The sequence below is a fragment of the Schistocerca piceifrons genome, chromosome 2 (genome assembly GCF_021461385.2).
Source record: "Schistocerca piceifrons isolate TAMUIC-IGC-003096 chromosome 2, iqSchPice1.1, whole genome shotgun sequence".
NCBI lineage: Eukaryota > Metazoa > Arthropoda > Insecta > Orthoptera > Acrididae > Schistocerca > Schistocerca piceifrons.
The window spans coordinates 1,043,651,204-1,043,673,750 of NC_060139.1; positions in this window are offsets into that span (position 1 = coordinate 1,043,651,204).

Genomic DNA, 22,547 nt, shown 5'->3' on the forward strand with positions numbered 1-22,547 from the left:
ATGGGGGACAGTTAAAAAAGTCACCAGAAAAGTTGAAAAATACAGTTGGCGATTCTTAAAACACAGAGAAGACACTGAATGGACATGCACAGGTTAAAAGTCGACCACAGTATTAAAAACATTCCAGAACAACGCACTTAAAACCCAATTGTAGCACACACGATGAAGAATAAAACTGTCAGGTGGGACCTGCCGAGGGAAAGGGCAGAGAGGATGGAAAAGGAGGGGAGAGCAAGGGGCAGCAGCGGAAGCGGCGGGATGAAGAGAGTAGGGGCGTCAGTGGGTACACTAAGAGGCAGGAGACACGGGGGGTGGGAGATGAAGAGGGAAGACAGGGCAGGAGGGAGTGCAAAGACACTGCAAGGGGCACAAGAGAGGGAAGGGGAGTAGGAGGGGGAAGCCGCTCAGGAGGAGAGAGGGGGAGGAGAGGGAGCCCTGAGGAAGAGGCAGGAAGATGGGGTTAGAGTTGGTAGGAAGGGTAGATGTCAGGGCGAAGCTCATCATCCGGGAGGGGTAGACGGTGGAAGTTGCATTGGGAAAGGAGATGGAGGGTGTGGAGATGGAGGGTGTGGAGATGGAGAGAGGGTGGGACACAACGGTAAAGGCGCGGCAACTGGTTGGGGGTGGAGAGGAACGGAGACACCAGGGGGTGAGGGGGATCAAGGCGGCGGACAATATATAGTGTGCGGATGTGTTCAAGGAAAAGGAGATGGTGGGGGAAGGGGATGAGGTCGTAGAGGATGGGCGTGGGGGACGGAAGGCGGATGTGGAAGGCGAGGCGGAGTGCATGGCGTTCAAGGATTTGGACGGCTTTATAGAACCGGGGAGGGGCGGAAATCCAAGCTACGCTGGCATAACTGAGGATGGGGCGGTCAAGGATTTGTAGGAGTGAAGGATGGTGGAAGGATGCAGACGCCACATCCGGCAGACGAAGACGCCCTCCGTTCTGCAACATATAGCGTGCAGCGAGTATTCCTCGCATGCGTCACAATCATATGGAGAGACGAACCACACCGCCCGCCAGCAGCGCCCTCGCTGGTGGAACTGCAGAACTCAGCTGTCTTCGGCGTTGTCAATTGTCGCGGCCATCGGAGTACTCTGACGTCTTCGTCTGGAGCAGATCTTAGAGATGACGGGGTTCCACGCATTATCTAGCTGGTAGCCATTGTCACGGTTGGTAAGATTGTCTGTCATGCGAATTTCCACTGATTCTTTTATGACGGAGTCCCAAAAGGATGTTGCTGTGGCCAAAATTGTTGTCTTGTCATACTCCATTGAGTGTCCAGTGGAAATGCAATTCTCAGCAATTGCAGACTTGCTAGGTTGCAATAGGCGAGTACAGCGTTGATGTTCAGTGCAACGTTCTTCTACTGTTCGCAATGTTTGTCCTATATATGACATGCCACACTGACAAGGTATTTTATAAATTCCCACCTTCCGCAATACCAGATCGTCTTTCACTGATCCCAGCAGGTCGGATATCCTCGATGGTGGACGGAAAATTACTTTAACTTCGAAACCGTGTAGGATTCTTGCAGTTTTGAAGGAAATGTTGCCAACAAAGGGAAGAAAAGCTAAAGATTTCCACTCCCTGTTTGTTCGGCTTAATTACAAGTGCCTTGCAAATTTGCCGGGTAGAGTATCCATTCTCTTTGAAAAGCCTCTTCAGATCGGCATGCTCTTCAGACAAACTATCTGCATCTGACACTACATGAGCTCTGCGTACAAGTGTTTTAAGTACACTCATTGTTTGCGATGGGTGATGGCAGCTGGACGAATTTAAATGCAAATCAGTATGTGTGGGCTTTCGATAAACCGAATTCCCCAGAGACCCATCACTCTTCTGTCTAACTAGCACATCCAAGTATGGGAAGCAACCATTTTTCTTTAATTCCTCGGTAAACCGAATGCTCTCATGAATGGAGTTGAGGTGATCTAAAAACTCCATTAATTTTTCTTCTCCATGAGAAGTAAACTTGTCTACCGCATGATCTAGCATTACTGTTTTGACCTTATTTGCAACTAACATGCGTACAGGTTTACACGTCTTGTGCCGTTAATTTACGTATACGTTTATGATTTCCTGCAAGGAAAGAAGGAGGACGAGCCTGATTACTAAGAAGTCATGATACAGATTTTGTTTACTTTACATGTGCACACGGTAGCTCTGTTGTATCGTATTTGCATTGTCCCATGACTCAACGTGCTATGAATCAGAGACAAACCCATTCATTACTCAGTGCTATTCACAGACGTACAGTACAATACAATGGAGCAGTACGGTACAGTTTCGCAGAACTCACTGACATGCACCCTGTGTATGGGGAAGTACTTTGCAGTGCTCTCGTTGCTGAAAGGCTGTACAGCGAACGATTTCCTAACAGGCATAATCCATCACGACGTTTGGTTATTTCTCTCTATCGACGAATGCGCAAGAGTGGTTCATCGGAAAAAAAGAAACGAGGGACCTGGCAGCAAGAGAACCACTCGCACACCCGATTTTGAAAAGGTGCTGGAACCTGTTGCAGCGGAACCCACTACAAGTACTCGTACTGCACGTGAAATGGGCGCTGCACGTACTAACATGTGGTGGGTACTCGACGAATAACTATTACACCCATACCACCCACAACGAGTCCACGCAATGCTTCTGACTGACTTTGCACCAAGAGTCGCATTGGGTCAGTGGTTGCTCCAAGAATGGACTGATCGACCAGATTTCCTCAGATCGTGCTGTTTACCGACGAGGCCTCATTTGATCGTGATGGTATTTCGATCAGCAGGAATAGCCATGTATGGGATGAGAAAAACCTCCATGTTGTAGTAGAGTCACAACGTGAAGTGTGTTTTGCTGTGGATAACTGGGCCAGTATTGAAGGCGACAATCTCACTTGGACGTATCTTCTACTTGGCGATGTGCACTTGAGGTTCATGGCTTGGATCTGAGCACTATGGGACTTAACTTCTGAGGTCATCAGTCCCCTAGAACTTAGAGCTACTTAAACCTAACTAACCTAACGACATCACATACATCCATGCCCGAGGCAGGATTCGAACATGCGACCGTGAGGTTCATGCAAAGCAAAGAGCTCTACCTGAGTTATTGGACAATGTACCTTTGGCTGTTGGCGAGAGTATGTGGATACAACATGGTGGTGCACCGCCTCACTTCAGTGTGGATATCTTCAACTATCTCCCTGGTCGCTGTCCTGTCCTACTCCATGGCCTGCAAGGTCACCTGACCTGAATACCCTTGATTATTTCCTATGAGAATTTTGTGTGTGAAACCCCAATGGATGCGGAGGTGTAATTAGTTGCCAGAATTCTGGCTGCCTGTGATGTGATTCGAAACACACCAGGGATATTTGCCAGGGTGCGTCAGGATCTCGTTCGCTGTCATGCTTGCATTGAGATCGATGCCTGTCAGTTTCAGCACTTTTTTAAGGTACAGTACAAAAGGTACGTTCATTGTGTCAGTGTTGGTATGTGTAGTTAACTGGAAGCAATGTAAATTTAAAAAAGTAGACAGTAATATGATTTTATTCCTATTATCTCCTAAAGCTGGCTTCTCCGACCCCAGGTTCCCTACCTCAAATTGCTAAGTGTAGCTTCTTCTGTGTCCGGTTAAATTTGTGCACACTCTTGCGGAAACACCCTGTGCGTAACATATGAGAGCAGGTCGTGACACTTGGACGACGACATACGTTGATCTTTATTCCAAAAGGTACAAAATCTAAAAAATTTAAAAAACGGCTTGTAGGTGGCAGCCCGAACCTAATAGCTTGCTGGATCCAACAAATAAATATTTTCTTGCAAAAAGTACCAAATCTCTTATATACAGGCTGTCAAAACCGTCGTTCTATACCAATACATACCAAATGCCTTCGAACCTTCATAGGTAGAGTTACCAAATCCTCTTGCGCTGATCTGGCTGAGTGCTGTGACGTCACATACGCAGTCAGCCAACTTGTTTCTTACTGTGTTATTTCATGTAATGTTATTGTCTTATCTGTCGGGTTTGCTTATGGTGAATACTTAAAATGTCTGATGAATATGTCGATGTGCCTGAATTTACAGGAAAGCCAAGGAAACGTAAAAGACCTGTAAATATGTATAAATGGAGTGTTTTGAAACACTGCAAATGCCCCTGCAAGTGCAAAATCTCAAATCACGTGTAAAAAAAATGGTTCAAATGGTTCAAATGGCTCTGAGCACTATGGGACTCAACTTCTGAGGTCATCAGTCCCCTAGAACTTAGAACTACTTAAACCTAACTAACCTAAGGACATCACACACATCCATGCCCGAGGCAGGATTCGAACCTGCTGCCGTAGGGGTCGCGCGGTTCCAGACTGTAGCGCCTAGAACCGCTCGGTCACCACGGCCGGCTCACGTGTAAATGAAAAGATAATTTTTGCAAGGCATTATGCATATCAGAAGCTGACATGGTACATGAAAATAACAGATATTATAACACTGCAGATGCTGTGAGACAGGGAAACTTTTTAATGGGGTATATTGATAGGAACTATCCTAAAAGAAGATGGCCTGATCAAGGAAGAAAGAATGTTCAAGTAAAAAAAAGAACTATAGAGTACAGCAGACAAGCTTCTCTTCAGGGAAAGGTCCCTGTTTGTAGATTTACATTACCAATTATTTGTAATGCTGGGAGAAGGATGGTTGAGCATGTTGCTGATGAGAAAATGAATAGAGAGGCAGTTTCTGGCACAAGAGGTGGTGAAAGACTTGATGTGAAGAAACTACAGCCTGAAACTGTAGCTCACGCAACAAGTTTTAAATGAGAGAGCAGTACTGACGGAGAGAAAAAATATCGTTAAGAACATAATTGCCTCCAGAATTAACTATATGTAAGTTTATTTTGCGAGAAAAGAATGTTTGTTCATGAAGAATAATTTGTACACTTTTAAAATAATTTTTGTGATAAAAGCATGAAGTCCAAAATGAAATTCCTAATGACTATACAACAATAATGAGGAATACCTTAAATTTTTCTAAAGGACATATCGTGAGTCCCATACAAACTGTATATCAACTATGATTTGCAAACGAGAATTATTATGGCTGTAGGGAATCTTTCTGCTCTACTCAGAAAACTGCCCAGTTTGATTTGGTACGTTTTGGAAACAAGTTCCACATTTAGAAGTTTGGATCTGACCGTGATTCGTGCACAGATAGCCGAATCCGTTAAGGTGACCACTCGCCTAAAGAGGAAAATCTGGGTTCGAGTCCTGGTCCAGCACAAGTTTTCACTATCGTCATTGCAATATAATGCCGATGATGGTTTGTATTCGGAAATGCGAATACATTTCTTTTATTTCTTGACAGCTGTAGTCACTGCAGTGCCATGCATACGTGTCCGTAGGAACATTGCTTCGTACTTCTACTAAGAAGGCACTATATTTCGTATTTATTCGTCAAAACCATGCCTTCGACTCTCTGTGAATATGTCCTACCTAGATGGGAATATTCGTTACGTATGAACGCAGTTCGTGACACATGGACGACGACATATGGAAGTTTTGGTATGGCCTGATTTGTGCACGGATAGCCGAAGCAGTTAAGGAGACCACTGGTATAAAGCGGAAAATATGGGTTCGAGTCCCAATCCAGCACAAAATTTCACTGTCGTAATTCCAATATACAGCCGATGGTGCTTCAAATTCGCAATTGTAGATACACTTTCTAAGACGGATATTACCAATACTAAAACGAGGGAAAAGGATTGTAGTCGAATTAACTTAAGACAATGCTGAGAGAATTACATTAGGAAACGAGATGGTTTGTTTTCTTTTCAGAAGAACTAAGTTTAATCCGTATTCGTTGTTCTTTTCTTTTCGTCGGACATAATATACAATGATGATACCATTGTGTCTGCTTTGCGATGTATAATTTAGCAGTCAACTCAAAAATTTCACGATGCTTCCTCGTTCACCTTGTGAACATTTCATTATTCTTCACTCGCTGCTTCTGCATCAATTGACAGCTCCGGTAACGAACAAGATGACACAGTAGCTTGCGCCATGGAGGTATAAAATGAAAGGGGAGACACCGACGCCACAACCGTTATGACAAGAAGTTCATAGGGTCGCCATCTTCATCCGATCAAAATACCACATAGCGTTGTCTCTAGTTTTTGGAAATATTTTGAGCTATAATGCTGACGTACGTAGTGTTTGGGTGCACAAGTCGTTCCGATTGTGACGCGAAATTTTTGAAATTTGTGGTAAGGTCTTGTGGGACCAAACTGCTGTGGTCATCGGTCCCTACGCCTGCACACTACTTAGTCTATCTTAAACTAACTTACGCTATGGACAACACACAGCCATGCCCGAGGGAGGATTCGAACCTCCGACGGGGGCAGCCTCACGGACCGTGACAAGGCCCCTGACCGGACGGCTTGACACTAAATCTAATGGAATAGCATTTCATGAGTTAGCTGCCTAATCAACGTACGAGGGCTATCCACAAAAGTACACTACGTTTTGGAATTAAAAATAAATAAAGTATTGGAATTTTTTTATTATATACAGATGAAAGCCACACTTAAATACTGCTTTTCTCCATAGTTGCCATTTAAATTAAGGCACATATCGTAGCGATGGACGAGCTTGGAAATTTCTTCGCCGTAAAATTCGGCCGCCTGCGCCTTCGACCACGTGGTTACCTCTTCTTGAAGCCGTGCGTCGTCATCAAAACACAATAACGGAACTCTCTATGAGTTTTCCACAAATTTGACGAAGTTTGTTGCTCAAAATCATTACCGAAAAGCTTGGTTACCACAAGTTTTATGCAAGATGGATACCAAAAATCTTGACAGAGGTTCACAAAAATCAGCGAATGGCTGCAGCGTTAACGTTTTCGGACGCTTACGAGAAAGATGGCGACTCATTACTCAATCGCATCGTTACTGGTGACGAAACATGGGTTAAGCATGTGAACTGCGAGACAAAATTGCAGTCAATGCAGTGGGGGCGCACAAATTCCCCCAAAAACCCAAGAAATGCATACAGGCAATGTCGGCAAGGAAGGTGATGGCGACTGTCTTTTGGGACAGGAAAGGTGTGATTTTTGTGGATTTCCTGGAAAGAGGCACTACAATAAACTCTCAAAGGTATTGCCAAACCCTGCACAACCTCAGACGAGCAATACAAAACAAGCGCAGGGGAAAGTTGGGCTCAAAGATCTTGCTGATTCACGACAACGCCCGGGCCCACACGGCAAATGCCACTCGTGAAGTTCTCGAATCTTTTAAGTGGGAGTTGTTTCCTCATCCGCCGTACAGTCCCGACCTGGCACCGAGCGACTTCCACTTGAAGTGGTTGGCTATGCAGCTTTTTGATGACGACGCACAGCTTCAAGAAGAGGTAACCACGTGGTTGAAGGCGCAGGCGGCCGAATTTTACGACGAAGGAATTTCCAAGCTCGTCCATCGCTACGATAAGTGCCTTAATTTAAATGGCAACTATGTAGAAAAGTAGTATTTAAGTGTGGCTTTCATCTGTATATAATAAAAAGTTTTTCCAATACTTTATTTATTTTTAATTCCAAAACGTAATGTACTTTGTGGATAGCCCTCGTATTATTTTGCCACTTTTATTGCAAGCAAATTTGTACTACTTTTATACTTGTACTACAGCGTATTTTTCTCTCGTGCGAGTTCAGGTTTCCAAAAGATGAAAGCCGGGAAGCTCTGTGGAAGAATGCCGTGAAAAGAAGAAAAACTAAGTTCTCAACATTTTCGAGAAGACGACATCGCTTGAACATCGCTTTCAACAGTTCGTCCAAGGGAAAATCCTGCGCCATAAAATTTTCCTGCTCATCCGAATCTTTTGTAAAAAGTACGTTGATTCATAGATTCCAAGTTCATTTTTCTGTATAAAGGATATGTACCAGAGATATTCGAAAAGTGTTAAATGAATTAGTTTCTCAATATTTATGATCTGATATCATAAACTCATTTTCAAAGTTAATAATAATTTAATTGGCCTACAATATAAATAGGAGGCTGAGTAGTTTTACGATTCCAATTATTGTTTCAATAAATATTTTTATTGACAGAAGAATGTTTCACGGCAATATTACTTTACTTAAATCTGGTTGTAGGTACCGTAAGCAAGATGTATCTTGTGGCCAGAAAAAACTGAATGCCTATCTGAAGTACATATACTCAGTTCTCCGAATTTTTAAGGCAGTAGTTTGTGAACGTCCTGCTTCAGCCGGTGTACTGTGCTGTATTTTTATTGTACTGTGTTTTGATAGTTTACGGTTATTTATGTTCTGGTAGTAACAGATTACAGCATGAGTTTTATTTAACTGCATTGATTTTGAAGTATTAAGGAACACCTACCCGTCTTTTGAATAAATGAATTTAAGTCTCCAATCCGTTAGCACAGAGATTATTACATGATATATACAGATTTTAAGGAAGGAGCTGCTGCAACACCGAACTGTTCCTACCGTCACACAATATGTTTTAAAGATTATATTTGTCTCTGCACGCTGTCATGTAAAAATACTTTCATTTATAAAACTCCTTTTTGATGAGCATTTGCTTATGCATCCAAGGATTCTTCGAGAAAAAAGTCAGGCGCATTGTTTACATTATATGTCTGCTTATACTAAAAATAAAAACCATGTCTGGTTTAATTATTTAGTGAATTCACAGAACTAACATTAGGACTGTGTAAAATACAACTCTGCATCTGATATTAGTCACAGCAAATGCATATTTCTTATGTTTGATGCACTATTATATTTTTATCATGAAACACTATTGCAAAATTGGATATAACCCACAATTTTGTAAAATTAACGGTTGGAACAGTTACATTAAAAGTGTGTCAAGTGACAACACCTATGGTGATATATTTTAAACACTGAGGGTGTAGGTGTTTGTTAGTCACAGCTCTACATGTAGGAGCAACCGCAGATTGTCTGCTGAACACTATAACAATGATTTTGTTAGAGTAATGAGTATTTTACAAACAAAATAAGTAGTTATTGGAAAATAAGATTTAAATTTCTGGAAAGGATTAAGATAGGAGTACTCATTAGGCTTTAATATGTTATACAACAATTTTTAATTTGTTTCCTTCTGTTTCATATTTTTAGAAAGAAAATAAGACAAATTCGAGAGAAGAAGACAAATTCGCCAGTACAATGGGAGAGACTTGCCTATCCGTCTTCATTCTGCACTCTGCTGGTGAAAGCAAATACTGAAGTTTCTTCTCTTGTTCCTCACAACATCCCAGGTCAATCGAACGTACGTGTGTGATCGTCAGAAACTAATGAACTCAAGAGGAACATGAATCAGTCTGTAACCAAAAATGGACAATACAGGAAAGAAATTAAAGCCCCTCAACAGTCTAAGCGACGACTGAAGAAGAAAGTGTCGTTTTTGAGTGCCATACTTACGGAACTGAAGGACAAGCACCTTGCTAATGTCAGTGGACTAAGTATCCTTGAAAGTATACCTGGGATGAAGAGCGATTTGCTGAGTTGGCTAGTGGACGGGCTGTACCCATGTCACACAGCACAGAACTGCGTTCCTTTACTCCGACTCTTCACTTTTATTCTCCCAGGGCATACACATTAGACGCTGCTTAAACACACGTCTGCCACACACCATGACGTTATCAAAGTGATACCTGTGTGTGAGTGGAGTACTGGGATTCACATCTGAGGCATTTAACATAATTAAAGCGAAAGCTTGCCACCCTGGAAGGAAGTATCAAACACTCTGTAGCTCTTTGTTGTTGTTGTGGTCTTCAGTCCGCAGACTGGTATGATGCAGCTCTCCAAGCTACCCTATCCTGTGCGAGCCACTTCATCTCCGAATAACTACTGAACCTACATCCTTCTGAATGTGCTTACTGTATTCATCTCAACGATTTTTGCAACCCACATCTCACTCCACTACTAAACTGGTGGTCGCTTGGTGTCTCAGAATGTGCTCTTTCAACAGATTCTTGCTTTTGGTCAAGTTGTGCCACAAATTTCTTGTCTCTCCAGTTCTCTTCAGTACCTCCTTATTAGTTACATGAATGACCCATCTAATTTTCAATATAGCACCACATTTCAAAATCTTCGATCTCTGTAGCTTATTAGTGGATGAAATTCCATAAGCAACATTTACAATCTGATGGCGTCTGTTATTGTGGTTATGTTTACATATATGGTCTTCCGTAGAGAGGGATAACTTCCCAGTTGCCAAAGGTTTTTTTTTATTCATGCTTGTTGCCATTAATGCTTCTTGGAAGCTCCCAGTTGAATACTTCTTGACTGGCGGTATAGCTGGCGAACAAGCCCAATTACTTCAGCAATGCATCAGTCTTGCTAATTCAAGTGGTGCTCAAATTTTATCACTCACTTGTGAAAGTTCGGCCACAAATTTATCAATCGCTAGATGCCTAGGATGTGATCTTAATTATGAAACCTTGAAAACTACTTTTCCGGCTGAAGAGAATAGTCACTCATAAGTTCGTAGCGTTTCTCCGTAAGTTTAATAAATACATGCAACAGAGCCTTTAGTTATGAATAATACAGGGTGGTCCACTGATAGTGACCGGACAAAATATCTCACGAAATAAGCATCAAACGAAAAAACTACAAAGAACGACACTCGTCTAGCTTGAAGGGGGAAACCAGACGGCGCTATGGTTGGCCCGCTAGATACCACGTACTTATACATTTGTGACTTGTATCACCATGCGCCATGTATCACAAAGCGAAAAAAGTGGTCCAACTAAAACATTCATATTTCTTCACGTACTACACGAAAACGTAATAAAAAGTGGGGATTCCCATTAAAAAAAACGCAGTTGATATCCGTTTGACCTATGGCAGCGCCATCTAGCGGGCCAACCATAGCGCCATCTGGTTTCCCCCTTCAAGCTAGGCAAGTTTCGTTCTTTGACGCTTATTTCGTGAGATATTTGGTCCGGTCACTATCAATGAACCACCCTGTATATTATTCACTATTTACAACAGTCTGCCAACGGTGGGGTACCTTTTCGATTCAGCGACTGTATAACTGCCGTGCTTTTGATCCGAAGAACTCTTCGAGCCATGTTCGGCGCCCATTTTCATCCGGAAAAGAAGCTCTTTGAAGGTTGTTCGACAGAGAGCGGAGAAGGTGAAAATCTGAGGGCGCAAAATCAAGTAAGCAAGGTAAGTGCGGAATGATTTTCTAAAGCAACTCCTATACAGAGTTTTTGTCAGTCTAGCAGAATGCGGACGGGCGTTACCGTGGAGTAGCATTGCTCCATACAGTCTTCCTGGTCGTTGTTCTTGGAGTGCGTCTGCAAGACATCTCGGTAGTTGACAATAAATGTCAGCAGTGATCGTTACACCTCGCGGAAGCAATTCGTAGTACACCGCACCGTCGCTGTTCCACCAGATGCAAAACAGTATGTTTTGTGGATGCGGAAAGGTCTTGTACGGGTATTTGATGCTTTGTTTGGGCTCAACCATCCGTTTCTTTTCCTAACGTTAGCATAAAGACACCATTTCTCGTCATCACTAACGATAAGGGATAGGAATGGTCAAGGTTGTTCACGAGCTAATTGGTGACGGGCAAGGAGAGATGCACATATGGCCACCGGCTGATTGTGATTTCGGGTTATAGCATTCAGTACCCATCAACCTGATTCTTTAACCTTCCATGTTGAGTGCAAATGTTACACCATAGTGATATGATCACATTTGCCAGTTCTCCAGTTCACTGATGTGGATCATTGTGGATTAATGTTTTTAAACGATCTTCATCACACCCCGACGGTCTCCTTGAACGTGGAGAGTCACTAATGTCCAAAAGATTCTGCTTAAAACGAGAAAATCACTTTGTTGCCGTGCTATGTCCAATGGCTTCAACTCCATTCACGGTGCAAATGTTTCTGGCTGTCTCCGCTGCTGTCACCCCTCTATTGAACTCATTCACAAGAATGTCGGAAGTGTTCCTACGTGGGTAATCCCAAAAGTAAGGTCTCCTATTTTTTTTATAAGTACAGAACTCTGTTTGCGTGGCAGTTGGTCACACTGTTACGAAGAGTGCTTCACGCGCTGTGTGTAAACATGCGCACGCCGCGCTCAGGCAATAGACCGGTGATGCTGTATTGTAACATATCAACATATCACCCCGGACTACAAGTCCATTAACACAAAAAAAAAAAAAAAAAAGGCGCTCAGTGTTGGCTTGGCAGCCGTTGAGAATGGAGCTCCCGTTGGATGTTACTGCCAAGTATGAATTGCGCACAGTTATTCGGTTTTTGAAGCCCATTGCCAATTGACGGAAGTGTATGGTAAGTCATGCACAGATGTCAACAATGTTCGTTAGTGGTGGTGTAGAGAGTTTGCAGCTGGTCGGACCGAAATTCACGACGAACAAAGGAGCGGGAAACGTCAATTTCTGAGGAGACACTGTTGAAGGTTGAGCAAAGAATGCGTGGAGATCGGCGGATCACCCTGCATGACCTCTGCACGTCGGTTCCTGAGGTTTCCCGAAGCACCGCTCACAGAATTTTAACGGAAACATTGAACTACCGGAAGGCAAGATGGGTGCCACGCATGCTGACAGAGGACCACATGCGGCAACGAGTTGATGCTTCCCGCGTATTTCTTCACCGCCTTGCAGCCAAACAGGACAACTTTCTGGACTGGTTAAAAGAACATTTGGCCGGAAAGCGATTCAGCTTCAACGACGAGGTGAAAGAAGAGGTTCATAACTTTCTGAACAACATGGCGGAGAGCTGGTATGACATGGGCATACAAAAACTGCCACAGCGTCTACAAAAATGCTTCGACAGAAATGGTGATTATGTCGGAAAGTAGCTAAATGTTCAAGCTGTAAACCATTGAAAAAATAAACAGGTGTATGTGCTTATAAAAAAATAGGAGTCCTTACTTTTGGGATTACCATCGTATTTCTCCACTCCTTTTTCTAGCGTCTACAGCTCCACTCACTATCTCCTAATGAAAAGATGACTATGTGTAAAGTCAAGTAACAACAGTGAACTAGACATAAAAAAGTACAATGGATAAATACAGTACACCCACAGCAACCGGAATACACAAATGAAAACGAAAGCGCTATGAACTTATGCACCAACCTAATACAATTCGCTCGTTTCATACAATAACTATATTTGCTGTTGCTGATAAATATTTCTGCCTGATTCACAATGTGAAAGAATGCTCAAGATGTGGTTGCTGTTGCGATCTTCAGTAAGAAGGCTTGTTTTGAAACGTACCCTTGGAAAAAATTAATGAATGATTGTGCTGGTAAACCCCATTACGTTATTTGATTTTCAAACGGCTGAGCAAAACTGAACGTACTCAGACATTTCTCTCTTTACTTATTCTGATCATCACTAAACTGACACACAATATTTTTAGCGCAACGCAATCTGACTTTTAATAATCCCTACAAAAGAATGGCCCTGACTAACAATAACCTATACCTTTCATGAATCACTTACCTCACAAAAATCTTCATTACTCGAACTACTGCAATACAGCGAGCGCCAATACTGCCAGCTAAATAAAAGATTCTAACTACTGAAGGCACTAACTACTGATAGGCATAGTTAGCAAATGAAAGATTTTGATAGAGAACAAACAATGTACTGACCTTAATAGTGTTCAAAAGTCATTATATATATATATAATCAGTTCATGACATCCAGTCTTACAAATTTACTGTCTCTGATGGACACACGTCCAGATCATCCGCTATCAAAACTCCGCCATCTCTCTCCCCACATCCACCACTGCTGGCGGCTCACCTCCAACTGCGCAACGCTACGCGCTGTTAACAGCCAACTGTCCAACACTACAATAGCAAACAACAATGCAAACCAGCCACAGACTACACACAGCACAGCCAGTGATTTTCATACAGAGCGCTACGTGGCGTTACCAATATAAAAACCTAAACAGCCTACTTACAGTTTGATGCAGCTATCAATGCTAATCTATTGAAGCCTCGACTACTGCAACCTATAACTATTTGAATCTACTTACTGTTTTGTTTCAATGCCATGCCATGTCTCCCTCTACAATTTTCATCCTGCATTACCAAACTGGCTATTCCTTGATGTCAGCCGGCCGGGGTGGCCGAGCGATTCTAGGCGCTACAGCCTGGAACCGCACGACCGCTACGGTCGAAGATTCGAATCCTGCCTCGGGCTTGAATGTGTGTCATGTCCTTAGGTTAGTTATGTTTAAGTAGTTCTAAGTTCTAGGGGACTGATGACCTCAGACGTTAAGTCCGATAGTGCTCAGAGCCATTTGAACCATTCCTTGATGTCACAGAATGTGTTCTATCAACCGATTCCTTCTTTTCGTAAAGTTGTGTAATAAATTTCCTTTTTCGCCATTTCGATTCAGTACGGTCCCCTCAGTTGTTCGATCAACTCCGCTAACCTTTGTCTTCGAATGTCATAAGTGTAGTCTGGTCTCGGTACAAGTTGTAAACCACCTTTCACTTACTGTATTTTATCCCCGCTAAATTCAAATTTTTGAGGAGTGCAGCCCAGCCATAATAGTCAAAAGATTTTTTAAATATTCGAATGAAATTCTTCATACTGTGTTCCCAGACAAGTCGCAGGGTCAATACTATCTCACTTCCAGAATGAGATTTTCACTGTGCAGCGGAGTGTGCGCTGATATGAAACTTCCTGGCAGATTAAAGCTGTGTGCCGGACCGAGACTCGAACTCGAGACCGAGTTCGAGTCTCGGTCCGGCACACAGTTTTAATCTGCCAGGAAGTTTCACTATCTCACTTGTTCCTATATTTCTCCGGAACGCTAATATATCTTCCCCGAGGTCAGCTTGTAGCAGTTTTTTCCACTCTTCTGTAAACAAATCGTGTCAGTTTTTGCATCCATGATTTGTTAAGCTGAGCCGGCCGGGGTGGCCGAGCGGTTCTAGGCGCTACAGTCTGGAACAGCGCTACCGCTACGGTCGCAGGTTCGAATCCTGCCTCGGGCATGGATGTGTGTGATGTCCTTAGGTTAGTTAGGTTTAAGTAGTTCTAAGTTCTAGGGGACTGATGACCTCCGCTGTCAAGTCCCATAGTGCTCAGAGCCATTTGAACCATTTTTGTTAAGCTGATGTTTGGGTAGCATTCACACTTGTTAACATCTGGATTCTTTGAAACCGCAGTTATTACATTACTCTTAAAGTCTGAGGGTAATTTGCCTGTCTCGCATAACTTGCACACCAGGTAATTGAGTAAAGTGTGAATCAGTCGAACTTACATTTCGAGCCATGAACGTCTAGTGACGTTTGCCAATCGGTGTGGATTTAGATCTAGATGTTGCAACTCCCGGCCACAGGGCTAAAATACCCGTACGTTGCCACAGCCGGGACTTCCGGCTATTCGCAAGTGAGGCGGCGCGTCGGTGTTTCCGGATACACAGAACATCCTGCGTGTAGCCGCAAGCGCGACCCACATACCGCTGTACACAGCGCAGCGCCAATTCGTTGCTTTGTCAACACGTCCACTGTGTTCTGCTGATGACTCAGGCTCTTTGGAAATGCGGCGACCAGCACAATACCGAGGAAGTCTGTCACCTCGAGAACGTATTTTTTTCCCTCCATATGAGACTCTAGTTTCGGTTACAGATAAGTTCGCATATTTATTTGTATAAAACGATTTACAGACTATTGTGTAACGAAATGTGAACACGCTGAAGTTTTTTCGTAATCATTTATGTTTTCTGTGGTTCCTTAGTAGCTTCTACGACCAACGGCCTTTTCACGGTGGTAGCACCGGTTGCCGTCCTATATCCGAAGCTAAGAGCTGAAGGGTTTGGCTAGCACTTGGATGGATCGCCGTCCAGGTCTGCTGAGTACTGTTGGCAAGGCGGGTACACTCAGCCCTTGCGATATCAGTTGAGAACCTACTTGACTGAGATGTAGCGGTACCGGTTACGAAAACTGACAACGACCGGGAGAGCGGTGTGCTGATCACATGCCGCCCCGTATCCACATCCGGTGATGCCTGCGGGCTGAGGATGACACGGCGGCCGGTCGGTACCGTTGGGCCTTCAAGGACTGTTCAGCTAGTGTTTTTTTTTTTTAATTTGTCTTAAAAATGTTCAAATGTTTGTGAAATCTTATGGGACTTAACTGCTAAGGTCATCAGTCCCTAAGCTGACACACTACTTAACGTAAACTATCCTAAGGACAAACACACACACCCATGCCCGAGGGAGGACTCGAACCTCCGCCGGGATTTATTTGCCTTAGTTGCATCTAGAGGAGAGTTGCCTACATTGTACCGGCCCCAACTTCCTACCACCGCTAAAGACCCCGTGTCTGCAGCTCATGGTCTGGTGGCTACTGTTGCTGCTGCTGGATCACAGTGTCCTGGGGTTTGATTCCCAGCCGGGTTGGAGATTTTCTCTGCCCATGGACTGGGTGTTTGTGTTGTCCTCAGTGTTTCATCATCATTCGTGAAAGTGGCTAGATTGGATGGTGTGACGATTGGGACTTTGTACGGGCGCTGATGACCGCGTAGTTGAGCGCCCCACAAACCAAACATCTTCACCACCAAACCGCAAACCTCCATACGTCACACACCCAGATCGGCACCAAACGTTGTACGTCGTCCGAGTATCAAATAAAACACCGATTTAGCTCGTGCTATGTGCTGTCATCCAGTAGCACATGCGTAAACGGTAATTAAATGTAACACGGAACTACGAAGCACAGGAAAAGCGTATCTGTGAGTGATTGTTTCACAGATCTCATGTGGGTGAGTTGGTAGAGCGTGCGGTGGTCGTATCAAAGGTCCAACAATGAAGATTTTCCTGACATGTGGAAGAGCTTTTCGGAGTTTTTAGCAATGAAATGTAATGTCGTGTGGCTAGGGCCCCCCGTCGGGTAACGTGGTCGCGTGATGCAAGTGTTTTCAGTTGACACCACTTCGGCGACTTGCATGTCGATGGGGATGAGATGATGATGATGATGATGATGACAACACAACACCCAGTCCCTGAGCGGAGAAAATCCCCCAGCCAGCCGGGAATCGAACCCGGGCCCCATTGCATGGCATTCTGCCGCGCTGACCACTATTTTTTTGGCATTTCGTTCGTTATTGTTCGCTGTGTTTGGTCGCAACGGACGTCACATGACACCAATTGAAGTTCGTTGTTGATCCGCTCACTCACTTTTTTTATTACAGAGATCAGCAAGCTCTCTGACCGAACATACTGAGCTACCGTGCTGGCAAATTTTTCTGTTATGATTGTTTATTCTGTGAAACTATGAATGTACTCTATAGATTTACTACTTTCAAAGAAACGAAGCGAAATCAGGCTGCCAAGAGAACATTGCTGTAAGCTACAATCAGCCTTTTTACGTATGGTAAAGATGTTGTCACATATGACACTTTCACGCATAATACAGTAAAAATGTTTATCGTTACTGGGGTATGAAGCCGCGACAGTCGGTACGAGGATTTTATGCTTTACCAACTTCCCCACAGAAGGTACTTGTATTAGGTGACTCACAGTTATTCGTTTCTTATGGTCCGTAAATCTGGCGCTACTTTAACTAACGTTTACGCCCATTCTGCTGGACGACAGCACGTTGTACGAACTAAATCGGAGTTTTGGTTGATACTCTGTTGAATACAACGTTTGGTACCGACCTGAATGTCTGAAATCTGGAGTTTTCGCTAAAGAAAATTCATGCCTCTTGTACTATCTGAAATTTAGACAGTGAACTGCGTGCTACTAGTATCCATACTGTCAGCTCCGAGTCCTGTGAGTTGAGGAACAGATCGTCTGAAGGTAGCGTTGATTCTGTTGTAGTTTTCAAACTACTTTTCGTATGAAACGTGGCGAAGAGAATTACAGTTATAAGGTAAATGGTAACATATAGTTTTATTTATGAGTTAATACACATGAAGTAACCTTACTTCTCAGCCAGTCACGAAACTTCGAATCTCTAATCGTTTGTAGGAAATCGACGAAAAGAAAATGGCTGATTTGCCTTCAGAGTAGCACTATAAGTTTCCGATACTGCGCCGGTACAATTTAAGAAACTTGCAGGTATTGTCAGCCTAGCATATGCATTTAGTATTATTGTTTCAAGATAATGTTTGCAAAGGCTGTGATGAATTTTCTAATGCGTTCTTTATTACATCTACATCTACGTGATTACTCTGCTATTTACAATGAAGTGCCTGGCAGAGGGTTCAATGAACCACCTTCATGCTGTCTCTGTACCGTTCCACCCTCGAACGGCACGCGGGAAAAACGAGCACTTGAATTTTTCCGTGCGAGCCCTTATTTCTCTTATTTTATCGTGATGATCATTTCTCCCTATGTGGATGGGAGCCAACAGAATGTTCTCGCAATCGGAGGAGAAAACTGGTGATTGATACTAATTAAGTTACTAATTAAATAAAAATGTGGTATTACAGTATAGTAGCAGAAAGGCGTCAAGGGAAGTGGAGCGTAATGAATAGCATGTAGTTGCAACAGTATATCTAAATGAGTGATCATGGCTGAAATGAATGTGCACGCATATAAAATATGCCTAAGTCAACAATTAAGGGGCATGCAGGAAGTAAAAATAAAAACGCAAGCGGGGCTATGAAATTTTTTGGGCCCTGAAAAACTAAATTAGAAGGGATGTAAGCCCCCCCCTCCCCGCATATGTTTCTGTACGAAATTTATACCAAATTTACCTCCCACTCTATAAAAAGTCTACGTATTACCAAAACTATGTACCCGTAAACTATTATCCTACTTAACCTCGTATGCTAACCTTTGACTAAACAGAACCTAATTTGAATTCTGTAACTGATCTGAATGCAATTTGTCTCTATATTAAATGCGCAATTGAAGTAAAACAACTATCCAGCCCTAATCAGAATTTCCACTTACCTCGGGGTTTGACTACAATGTTGCAGATTTCTCGAAAGCACAACAAACAGCAAGCTGGCAGCAGTTAAGCTAGGATTCTGTTTCTAAATAAATATTTAAACTGTTGTACACCACACGGTGAAATGTGGTAATTTGTAACGATAAACCTTCTTTAAACACTGGAATGGGGAGAGTATTCCTATGAAATGATATTCCAATATGAGGGTTTTAGAATGAAGTATATATTTAAAAAGACAAAGTGAAATTTCGCTTGATTTTCACATATAACATTGCCCTGAACAATACTATGCTTAACAAAGTGAACAATGATTTGAAATGGGAATAACGTCAACAGAGAATTCCTATAAACTGGCTGACAATAATCTTTCTGACCAGTTGCACAGTGCTGCAGTCTTACCCCAAACTTCTTCTCTCAAAGGCCGGCCGGAGTGGCCGTGCGGTTCTAGGCGCTACAGTCTGGAGCCGAGCGCCCCTACGGTCGCAGGTTCGAATCCTGCCTCGGGCATGGATGTGTGTGATGTCCTTAGGTTAGTTAGGTTTAATTAGTTCTAAGTTCTAGGCGACTGATGACCTCCGAAGTTAAGTCGCATACTGCTCAGAGCCATTTTTCTTCTCTCAAAAAAATAGTAACATTATTCAAAATTTATGTTCTTACATCATATTCATCCTCACTGTGATTTACAATATGTCTTTTTCATTTAACAGATATGATAACAAGTCAAGACACCATCACCTACCATAGTTCAACTAAGAATGTATCAAACTACGCAGACGCAAAGACTGTGCCACAACAAAACCAAAGATTGTTTAAAACATAACTTGCCCTCTCTCTCTGAGGTCCACATGGATAACTTGTTGTTGTTGTTGTGGTCTTCAGTCCTGAGACTGGTTTGAAGCAGCTCTCCATGCTAATCTATCCTGTGCAAGCTCCTTCATCTCCAAGTACCTACTGCAACCTACATCCTTCTGAATCTGCTTAGTGTATTCATCTCTTGGTCTCCCTCTACGATTTTTACCCTCCACACTGCCCTCCAATGTAAATTTGTGATCCCTTGATGCCTCAGGACATGTCCTACCAACCGATCCCTTCTTCTAGTCAAGTTGTGCCACAAACTTCTCTTCTCCCCAGTCCTATTCAATACCTTGAAAGGTGGCTACACTGAGCCACAGCGCCAGAGATTGCGCCAAAGAGTATTATTCAGCCGCCTCCACTGGCACAGTGCTTGGGGAGAACTCGTAGTAGTCAGTGCTTGTTGAGAACTCGTGGTAGTAAGTGCTTGCTGAGATGTCGTAGTGGCGAGTCGGTGTGGAGAGATTGTAATGTTTAGAGTGCTTTTCATCAATATAAACGAAGGTAAAAAAAAATTTCTTTTCTCTCTCATTACTTCAGCGTCCTGAATAATGCGTCATTACAGGTTCAGTCAACAAAGCATCTGGCGTGTGTTCTTGTATTAGAGTGTAATTCTGGGTTTCCTTACGCAATTATAGTATTTCTATTTTTTAATTACTTCAGTATAAATGATATTTTAAATTTCTTGCCTAATTGAAGAAGAATCATGCCAGATGTGTACGTTGAGTCATACTTCCACACACAGAACAGTTATACTTGTACTTTGGCTTCGTAGGTTTTATAGTTGCTGGGGACTTAATTAATTAATTGTGTTAACGAAAATTTTCATTTCATTCTTTGTTGCTGTTCCATGCAGTCAGATTGCGGACAAAAACTAGTCAGGGCCAACCGTTTACGAGACGCAGCGTAATCGGACATACAGCTACGAAAAATAAAAATCATTTTCAAAAATAATAATTAAGCCCCCATGCACGTGGCGACGCTGCTTCGGATCGTCCCTTGGAATTCTTCTGATTGTAAAAATAGTAGACAGTAGTATTGTTGTAGTAATTTGTACTTTAGTAATTGTAGTCTATTTTGCATCTGTAGATTTGGTAATTGTCATTCTTCTAATGGTATTTCAGAATTTAATTTTATTGTCTTGTATACGCGTTTGACAATTTAGGGAAATTATTTCAATTGTTCGATTAATCGTGTTTGAGGGAAACATTTCGTGTGAATGGTATTGTTGGAGATAAGGAGTCATTGTGTGTAATTTTCGTACAGTGACGAGTTTTGTATGTTTTGTAAATGATTACGCGATCGATGAAAAAGGCGAAAATGATGAATAGTGAGAATGACGAAATTGTTGACATGGCGAACTCGCCAACACAGGACAACAGTATCATAAATAATGGTGTTGAAAACAATTTAATAAGTCGGGAAGATAGTCCGGAACCATTTCAAAATTTTTCTCAATCAGAAAATTCACAGAATACAAGATTAACGACAGAAGATATGGAGCAGTTGATGAGTGCTATATTAAATTTGGGAGCACGAATGGAAACACGGTTAGACTCACAAAAAGGAACAATTAAAACTGAGATAGGAACAATTAAAACTGAGATAGGAACAATTAAAACTGATATGGGAACAATGGAAACACGGTTAGGATCTGAATTTAAAACAGAGATTGGATCAATTAAAACAGAGATGGGAACTTTGGAAACACGGTTAGACTCACGAATAGGGACATGTTTCAAAAATATGAAAGATGAATTAAAGAAAGAAATCAGAGAAGAAGTACAACCAATTTTGAATGCTCACAATAATAGATTAATTGCAGTAGAAATCAGACAAAAGGAACAGGATAGAGAACAGGAGGAAAGAGATCGCGTGATAGTACAGAAATTTTCAGAGCTAAATTTACAACGCGTACACGATAAGGAAGAAATATTTGAGAGAATCGAGGAATCCGTACCAAATGACAGAATAAATAACCTAACACAACAATATGAACAGTTAACTACCAAATGTGTTAATACTGAAACCCGAGTCGCGACACTTACGGAAGATGTAAATAAACAGAAAGAACAAATAGGTGATTTATCGGAAAGAGTTGAGGAGATTTCAGATAAACTGACAAGTCTTAGTTTAAGTGGGGACGGAGATTCAGATGATACAGCACCATTGCCATTTGCAGAAACCGAAGAGTATCAGAACATAAATAAGCATGTTGAAAATCAGGAAAAATTTAATGAACGCGTAAAAAGGGCATTTGAGGCATTAAAAAAGCAAGTCAAACAAACTGAAGGCGAAATCGTAGGAAAAGACGGCAAAGGAAATTTAGAATCACAGATACCAGAGGGGTTTGAAGAAAATAATTTGTTTCATTTACGGGATGCAACAAGAGAGCGCCAGGCGCGTGAATTTAACAATAATCGTCATTGGGACTGGGACAGACGCGGTAGGTCTTTGTCGCCACGAGGCGAAAACTTTGACTATAAACATTTTTTGACTGTTCGGAAATTTAAGATCTTCCGCAATTCTAAGAATGACATACATCCATGTGCATGGTTAGATCAATTTATGTACGCACTCCCACCAAATTGGCCACTAAGTCACAAACTGGAATTTATGTGTGGATATTTAGAAAACGAACCGGCGACGCGGATGCGCGCACTCATTAGAGATTGTAATAATCTGAATGATTTTTATCATGCATTTATATCGGCATATTGGTCCGAGAACACGCAAGACAGAGTCAAACACAGTCTTATTATGCAGCGTAATTTCA